The 8,137-nt window shown below is 41.3% G+C and overlaps 1 long non-coding RNA gene across 1 annotated transcript; it reads right to left on the bottom strand.

Annotated features, from left to right (window-relative positions):
- Window positions 1-2,144: 2,144 nt before the first annotated feature.
- On the bottom strand, window positions 2,145-5,608 carry LOC114769687 (uncharacterized). The gene is made up of 3 exons (XR_003743245.1): window positions 5,450-5,608; window positions 2,769-2,917; window positions 2,145-2,363 (listed from the first exon to the last, which is right to left on the bottom strand). It is a non-coding gene; the product is annotated as an uncharacterized LOC114769687 (long non-coding RNA).
- Window positions 5,609-8,137: the final 2,529 nt, after the last annotated feature.

Genomic DNA, 8,137 nt, shown 5'->3' with positions numbered 1-8,137 from the left:
AGAATAAACCATATTGCATTTCTTTTCAAGAATATTCTGCACTATACCAAAAAATGGACTGCTCCGCCTTGTTCCAGTATTAACATAAAAAAAACGAAATGTTGTCAAAATGAGGGTATCATAAATGGCCAGACTTAACATGCAGTACAATTAATAAACCCTGTTTTGTATTTTCAATAGGAGTTCAGGGGGTGTGAACAGAGACTGCTGGAGAGCTTGTGCTGATTTGCTTTTTTTCAACCCAGTAGAAATGAGATGTTTTCAAGAAAAATGCAATCTCATGTTTTCCCCCTCCTCTAAATGCATTTCTCTTGAAAGCATTTGATTTCTGATGGGTTAAGAACGTGCATAGAACGTTTCCCATCAAGATTACATTAAGGGTGAAATCAAAAAGAAAAAGAAAACTAACTGATATATAAGACATTTTGAAATGTGAAAGGTGGCATGGAACGATAGATATTTCTGTGTTTTACAAACAAATACGGCATGTATTTGAAAGTGAAAGTGAAGTGTTTGTCTTTGTGAAACACTGCAGCACATCACATAGTGACTCAATGAAACGTGTCCTCTGCTTTTATCCAGCACCCTTGGTGAGCAGTGGGCAGCCATGACGGGCGCCCGGGGAGCAGTGTGTGGGGACGGTGCTTTGCTCAGTGGCACCTTAATATTTCCCTTAAATAGAGGTACAAATATAGAGGTAACATATAACCTGAATGGCAGTCGTTTTAATTCTACTCTGTTCTATTATGAAAAATCTTTTGAGGTCAAAAAAGGGCCACCAGCGATGACACCAGGAGCATGGTGAGGGCCCATGCTGCGTTGAGCCATGAATGAGCTTTATCTGCATACACTCACACGTCGAACACGAGCGCAAGCTGTGCACAGACATGCCAGCGCTTATCAGGCCCAGCGTGTGGGAATTTAACAGCTTAGCTCCACCAGGAGGACACACTGCCTTAAATACACATATGCACGGACACAGAGGCAACACGCGAACACACACACACGGGCATTATTCACGCAACACTTATTAACACTGTTTATGCAAATGTAGTCCTATATTTGTCTGCCAGATTTAGTTTAATAAACTGTATACATTTTGGTGCAGAAAGAGGGATGTTTTTTGTGCTTCGGCCTTTTATTCCACCAGCACAATTGAACTTGTAAAAAAAATAATAATAATTTAACCACAGAGCTCTCTGTGTTCTCTTAAAAAATGACTCTTGAGTATTTTAATTAGCTTATTTCTGAGATACAAAGGAAAATAATCGTTCTTGTTATTGCTTTGACATGCAGCCTGAAACCATGATAATTCCTTCTCTCCAGAGCAGGAAAAATTTGTGTGTCTTCAGCATTTATATGAAGCATTTCTTTCAGCGAGGCCTAATGCCACACTCAAAATAGCCCACAGAGCCGTGTTCCCTGGAAACCAAAAAAAAACGTGCTGTAATATCTATAGCTCAATGCATTGTATTGAACAAAATCTGTTGGCAAATCCAGGCCTCAGTTGCAGCTGTACTTGGTGTCAGAGTCATAAGTTAACAACATTATGTAATTAAGTTAACATAATTAATTAAGTGTCAGGTTGCCAATAGTCTAGTGGGTAGCCTGCTCGCCTATGAACCAGAAGACCAGTCACAGGTTCAAACCCCACTTAATACCATTGTGTCCCTGAGCAAGACACTTAACCCTGAGTGTCTCCAGGGGGACTGTGCCTGTTACTACTGACTGAAAGTAGCTCTGGATAAGGGCGTCTGATAATTTTCTGCTAATTGTAAGCTGTCACAGTTACTGACATTACCTACAGGCATTGTTAGTTGAATGTGACCAGTCGTTGGTCCTGACATCAAACCTGTCTGTTCAGGAAAGTCCATGTCATGTATTCGGCCACTGAAAGCCATCACTAAAGGTTTAAAGTCACTATCTGCCATTAAAAAGTAAAGGGACGGGCAAGAGAATTTCTGTTGCTAGTCAGTGTCCGCCATTATAAAGTAAGTTCTATCAGAAGAAGAAACTGTAAGATATGAGATTCCATGACTTTTAATTTTTTAATGAAGCCTCCCACTTTATCTCCAAGCTGTGACCTTCATAAACACAAAGTATCTCTAGGGTGTCAAAAGACCAACAAATGGCCAGGGGTGCCATGACGGTAAAGTCTTGTGGAAGGTGGATGACCACTGTGTTACTGCTCCAGGAGTTCTGTTTGGACAAGGCAGAAACATCAAAGGACAATCTGATTGGTCTGTGTCAACCTTTTTGGGAGTGAAATGCAGAGTTCTCTTCACGACTCTTTTTTCCCCTTCTCCATTGGGTCCTCAGCTGCTGGGCTTCTTCTCCCCTAGCTTCTGGTCTCTTCCCTTCTCCTGTGTTAATAATTAGAGTCAGATTAACAAGGTCAATGCAATTCTTCTCCCTTCATCGCTGGAATTCCATGTTCCTGTCTATTTTACAGAACAAAATGCACTCCAAATAAATATTAAATTATTGGTATACAGAGCTTTTGCACACACTGCGGTCTGTCACATGATTCCATCCAAGTGACTGGGAGCAACACGGAAATGTGACTCCTATAAATTGGCAAGATGGCCACTGCCAGCTGCTCAGTCATTGATTGACACACGTCAATGAGACTCGGCTCCACTCCTTCATGTAATAGTAAAACCATTCCTGACCATATCATATCCTCTCTCCTGAACTTCTTCCTCCCGTCCTGTCCCCGTCCTAAATTGTACTCTAACACATCACATATTAAGTCAGAGGGAACTTACCTGCCTCCTTGCGTCCCACCGCACCGAGGTTCCTTGTCTCCTCCTACACGCGCTCACGTTCTGGTTCCGTGGACCGTGACACGGTCAAAGTTATGCGTTGCTCTTATGCATTGTCATGCAACCAATAGAAACAAAGTATTAAAGTGGCTCTGAAACCAAGATGGAAGGGACATTGATTATAGCAACTTTAACATCTTACAGCAACTCCTCAAGGAAGTCAGACTGCTGGAGAAATATTTAGGATGCTACAGGCCTGCCAGGTGTGTTTTAGACAGTGGTGAGGAAATGAGGAAGGGAGGACCCCCGACTGGTCCTGGTTTACCGAGATGGAGGTGAGGAAGGGCAGAGGACCCCTGATCATGCATAATGTTCTTCACATTATTTAATGCTCTTGAATGATAAATATTTGATTTAGCAGGGGTTTATAACTGTATTATCTTACAGTAAATGAGGCCTGAGGTCTAACCTTGGTGGCAGTAATTATATAATATATATTAAATTGATCAATTATAATGATGTTAAGTTATGTATTGAAAGGAGTTTGACATTAGTCAATGTTTAGTACTGCTGTAAAATGGTTAAGAATATTCATTCATACAGAAAACAAAATTAATTACTTGCACTGCTATTACATTTTAAATAGGGTAACCTCTCGCTGTAATCAATTGTATTTCCAAAGTAATGGAACACTGTGGAAATATGTCAATTTTCCATCTTTACTGCATTGTAAGAATCAAGACAGTAGATTGACTATTGACTTACACTTAAAAAACACCCCATGAAAATATCAGCCCAGCTCTTTCATGAGACCTCTTCAGGGTTTGAAGATAATTTTTCTATTGTCTGTAAAATGATCATTATTAAAAGGAAAATTACTTTTGAGTGTGTGAGTGCTTGTATGTGGAGTTGTGGAGTCAGTGTACCAGTTAGAAGAAAGTGGCTGAAACCTTTAAGACTCAAGTAGTAGGATCCTCATGGCAACTTTACAAGCTATGCTCAAGACATGTATTGTTTTAAAGGTCTCACTCCAGTTTAAATGTGTCTTAAAGCAGTGAGAAGTCTTTTTTAAATGTCCATTGTTTTGTAACTTGGTCACTAGAGAACATTTTAGACTCGGGCTAAACCCTAGCTGGGTTGTGCCTTCAGCACTGAATATTGATTAACGTTATGGTTGATCTGGGCCCCTAGAGGTTCATCACCTCAGTGTTCTCCACCGAGCAAGAGGTGTGAAAGGCCAGCCATTTGTTTGCGGGCAGGGCAGGGCAGAAACAACAGATTCTGATTGGTCTGTGGCAACTTCCTGGGAGTCAAATGTATAAAAGAATTTTCTTTTGGGGACACTGGAGACTTCCTTTTACGTCGGGAACTGGGGGGTTTCCCCCAAGTACATACAGTGCTTTGTGTAGAGAGTTAATACATCTTTTTACAACCCAGTATTCCAACACCCATTCACTGTCAAAACACACCTGGCCGGCCTGAAGCATCTGACAAGTTCCTCCAGGCTGGAGCCAGGATTTCAACACACATCCTTGAAGATGTGATACCACTTACCGCTGTGCTTACCTAGCGTTACATTTCATTAAATTTACATTTACAGCATTCTACCAGACGCCTTTTCCAAAGTTCCTTAGGATCAGTAGTTACAGGGACAGTCCCCCAGGAATAACTCAGGGTTAATTGTCTTTCTAAGGGACACAATGGTAGTAAGTGGGGTTTGAACCTGTGACCTTGTTGTCTTATGGTTAATAGGTGAGTGTGTTTCACACTAGGCTACTACCACCCATTTCCACTTTAGGCTACTACAACCCTCTCATATATTTTTAGATGAAACAAGTCCTTATTCAATTCTATGTAACTACAGTTATATAGAGTTGATACCCAAAATATTCAATCCCTCAAATATGTAAAGATTACTACTACTATATTACTAAACTACTATTGAAACTACAATTCAAATGTATTTCCTACTTGATTACAATGACTAAACCAAAACTTTTTGTTCTTTTTTTAACCATCTGTTGGATTTTTATTGTCTAAAAACATAATGTGTTTAATTAAAGCATATGCCCCACCAATTTATCTGATCTGCACATTTAAACAAACCGGATTGTTGTAAAACTCGTACAGCTGTGTACAGCACATATGAATGTGCTTTGCCACAGGATAGTTTTGTTTGAGGATAGTATGCTAGTGAACATGGGGTATGACAAACACAAAAAGAGAGCAGCCTGACAGTCGATGACAAGTGTCCTCCAATCAGCTCAGCATCAACATGGTCCACCACTGCACCAGTCTGCTGCCACCCCAGGAGCCAATCACGCTTAACACAGTAAACCCATTTCATGGCCTATTGAATCCCAGCACTTCAAGGCACTGATATCACAGGATGATTTGCAAAAAGGGGCACAAAAAAACTAAGCTGCTTGCAATGAGAGTCAGTGTAGCAAACGTCTGGCCACAGCTGAAACTGCAGAACCTAAAATTTGCATTCCCTCTCAGTATGGCAGCATGAAAAAGTTTATGAAGTCCTTGGTTCCCTGATTTTCATGTATAGTAAACTTTGTATGACTCTTCCAATATGGTCCCACCAAGAAGATGTGCCTGTCTTATAGGAACATGGCAAACGTCACTTCACTGCCCTTTCATTACACCAGACTCTGGGCGTTGCACCGTGTACCGACCTCTGCCTGTTGTCGCCATGGCCTGAAGTGCCTCCAGCATCCCACTCCACATTCCACTTTCATGTTCACTCCATCCCTGTAGTTCCTGCTGCCCGTGTTACACTGCTGCCTACATTCCCCAACACCTCATTGTGCTCTGCTGCTTTCCAGAGCACATTCCCTCCGCCTCCCATCACTGTCTGCAGTTGCGTGCTGAAAAAATGGTTATGATCGTGAGTGAGTGAGTGAGTGAATCTGAGGTCGTGCTATACTGTGTATTTCATTAGTCAATTAATTAAAGCATTGAATTGAATGTAATATCTGGAATCAAATCATTAGATATTATCAGACCGTTGATAATACAACCTGTATGTCATGGAAAAGTTATTGAATAATCCCGTCACGGTGTATTTGCATGCTACATAAACTGCACATTAAACCAGACATTAATTTCAAAAACACACACACACACCTGCGAGAATGCCGATCCAGTTTACACTCACACAGTGACTGGATGTGTGGTTGTAGTGGGAAAATCAAGAGAGGCCAGATTAATTATTCACATGGCTGGGTGTTTATCTTGGCATCAGAGTGGCAGGATGAGAATTGGATTTTACACCCTTCACCAAATATAAATGTGTGTCTGCCACTTTCTGCGAAGTTTGCTGGGGATTTTGAGAAATGGGGGAGAGGGGGCCGGGAGACGGGCAGTGCGACCCGGGGTTAAAGAGGAAGGGAAATGAAAAAAAGGGATATTATTAATCTCTCTGTCCATCTCACTTTTTCTGGCTTCCTCTGCCATTGCTGGGAGTCATTACCACCGCTGTGCTGCAAACAGCAACTCCCCACTGAACCTGAACAAACAACTCCAGATTCTAAAGCTGATACGTACACACATAAAATTGTGTGTGTGTGTGTGTGTGTGTGTGTGTGTGTGTGTGTGTGTGTGTAGGTATATATATATATATATATATATACCTACACACATATTAGGTATATATACATATTAGGTATATATATATATATATATACCTAATATGGTGTATCTTAAACTCTATTATGTTAACGGAATATAAGATTATTTCATTTTGATTAACAAAGTGCTTGCTCTATTCTTAAAAGCATTTTTGTCATTTGTCTGCTTGAATGTAATGAACTGTAGCTAAAAAATTGGAAATTCTGGAAATCGTCACTGGCATCACAAACAGGGGGTTTTAAACACAACATGGCACCAGAACATCGCCACACAGCACAAGATAACATTCAATGGCCGGACTAGACACAACATGGGTACATTTATACACATTACAACAGATGGGCACAATCAGGGAATCATTTGGAAAAACAATGAACATCCATTGCCGGCCTGGGATTCGCAACTGGAGCACCCTTAAAAGTTAGGCTATTACAGATTTTGTTTTTGGTGTTCTTTTTTGATAGTATTTTATTTCTTGATTTGTTTTGATATACATGCAGTGAATATCGCACCAAACAACAGTGTTTCGTTTGGGACTGAAAAATGGACTACAACAGAGTTCCTGTCAGGATACGGTCCTACTCCGGACCGGGGCTACTCCGGGTCCAGGATTTGGACCGGAGTTTCATGTTGGTCCTGTGCTATTATGTTTCCTGATTGTTTTCACCTGTGTCTGTATAAAGCTGCCCTGTTTGTGTCTATTTGCTGTTGGATCATTGTTACTGGATGTGTCCCCTGTCCTGTTCACCATGAATTAAACCCCTGTTTCGTGATGTTGTGCGTATATGTCCTTCTTCCTCGCATGTCCAGCCATCGTTCTAGATCTCCTTCTTTGCCATGGCCAACCAGCGTGACTTTTACTTATGTGTGTATGGCAGTTAAAGTAACATTTCTTATAGTGACAGGGTCTTGAAACACTTAAAATAGAAGAAACATCAAAAAAATGAACAGACATGGTCAAGACTTAATTAAATTTTTCCTTTATTGGGCACATTACAGCAGTCACTGAGTTAAGAGATAAGAAGCTCCCCTGCTGTCAGATAAGAAGACTGACGTTTCACTGGTGCTGTCCCCCTTCTAACAGAGCCAGAACCCCCATCAGGGAGCTTCGGTTCCGTTCTCTGTTCAGGCCAACAGACACTTTCACCCCATTAACCTGACGCGACCGATGCAAAAGGTATAGCTGTCAACCAAAGACCTGTTTCTGTCCCAAGCCGACCCCTTAACTTCACATCCCACACAGCATTATTCCCTTGACATATGACTTACACTTTCCATCAAAGTAAAGTCCAAAGCAGGTCCTGTTTTCCATATCTCCCACCTTGAGCTATTTGTTTCCTCCCAGGTTATCTGCAGGAATTGCTGCTCTTTTGTGTAGTTTTGGCTTAGGTTAGTCTTTATGTTTTTTTGTCTCTTTTTTGAGTATAAATTGTTGTTCAGTCCCCCCATGTCACTTGGGTAGATGCTATCTAGAGATTCCACTTACATTTACATTTACAGCATTTATCAGACGGCCTTATTCAGAGCGACTTACAATCAGTAGTTACAGGGACAGTCCCCCCCTGGAGCAACTTAGGGATAAGTGTCTTGCTCAGGGACACAATGGTAGTAAGTGGGATTTGAACCTGGGTCTTCTGGTTCATAGGCGAGTCTACCACCACCCACACTACCACATAACCATAGCTACCGAAGGAATAGCTACCGAAAGGAATGAAGTCCAGACTGTTTGTGTT

The sequence above is a fragment of the Denticeps clupeoides genome, chromosome 19, assembly GCF_900700375.1.
Source record: "Denticeps clupeoides chromosome 19, fDenClu1.1, whole genome shotgun sequence".
Lineage (NCBI taxonomy): Eukaryota > Metazoa > Chordata > Actinopteri > Clupeiformes > Denticipitidae > Denticeps > Denticeps clupeoides.
This window is presented reverse-complemented; position numbering and strand designations above follow the sequence as displayed.